Source organism: Vigna radiata, unplaced genomic scaffold, assembly GCF_000741045.1.
Source record: "Vigna radiata var. radiata cultivar VC1973A unplaced genomic scaffold, Vradiata_ver6 scaffold_504, whole genome shotgun sequence".
Classification (NCBI taxonomy): domain Eukaryota; kingdom Viridiplantae; phylum Streptophyta; class Magnoliopsida; order Fabales; family Fabaceae; genus Vigna; species Vigna radiata.
The window spans coordinates 5,755-7,131 of record NW_014541968.1 but is presented as its reverse complement, the minus strand read 5'-3'; positions in this window follow the sequence as shown (position 1 = coordinate 7,131).

Genomic DNA, 1,377 nt, shown 5'->3' with positions numbered 1-1,377 from the left:
CAGATTATGGTGCATCAGATTTCAAATTTTAACTGGCACTGGTCTTTTCAGCTTTTTTTTTTTAGAATGATATGAATATTTCTTTTGAATTGTTTATCATGTATATCGCAAACAAACCAAGCTTTTGCTGCAATTTTGCACAAATTCAAATGCACCAAGAGAGTCCAGAAATAGGCAATTAAACCAGCAACTTGTGAACAAAAAAAATAGTCTAAAACTGGTGGTTTTGAGATTGAAATGACACAAAACTGTCAAAACTCGAAATTGTTTGGCATGATCATGTTTAATTCATTGAAATAAACTTGTATGCACATTTAATTGATGCTAAGTAACAGTGATTCCGAAATTCACTGATCCAGACCCAAGTATGTGTCAATTTAGACAACTTCCACCAACCAATTCTAGCTATCACGAATCAAATGAGTTTTGGACACTAAGTGGCACTTAGAAACAACAAATATGACTTGAGAAAGACACTAGAAATGGATGCAAGATGTTCAGTTAAGATCTAAATGCCAAACAGATTTAAAAAAAAAAAAAATACAAATCAACTGACTGGTCAACTGCTGAAATTGTTTCTACTGGAATTTTCACAATTGCAACCAAGCTCATGCCTAGCATGTCATTGCTTATCTGACTTGCACGTTGTTACTAATCATCTAAGCATTTCAACTCAGAAATTAAACACCAAACAACTTCAGATTTTAGCTTCAAACAGATTATTAAACCAAAATTTGACAACAGACTATACACAGTGAATATGTTGTTCAATGACTGCATCCGAGCTCCCAAATTGGCTTATCATAGCTCATATGGAATGCACTTGAACATTCAAACATATAATCACATAAACCAGGTCAAATCAGAGGCACACTTTGGATTTTTCTGACAAAATAAGCAATGAACAAAACTTGACAAAACAGGATTACGATTAAAAAAAAATAAAATGACTCAAACAATGATTTTGAACCGATTAAAAATGGTGAAAAAAATACTCAAAGCACTATAAACGATTAAGGAAGACCATTTTAGCAAGGAAATAGTGCCAAGAATACTCAAACGAAAAACATTACAGTAAAATGGAATTAATTTGAAACTCCTAAAATAAAACGAAGGAGAAAAATACCTTAAGAATGATTGAAAGTACTTTGTATGCCTTCTTCTGCATGACACCTTCAACATCCTACAAATAATAATCAATATAAACATCATTTCCTGTTAGAAAAAGGCAATTGGAAAATTCCTTACAGCGCTTTATATCAGTCATATCTGAAATGCTGGATTTATTGCTTCAAATAATAGAGCAATATCTTCAGCATCTAAACCAGGCAACAGTGAAACTGCCAAATCAAGAAGCTGTGCCCTGGGATAAAAAAA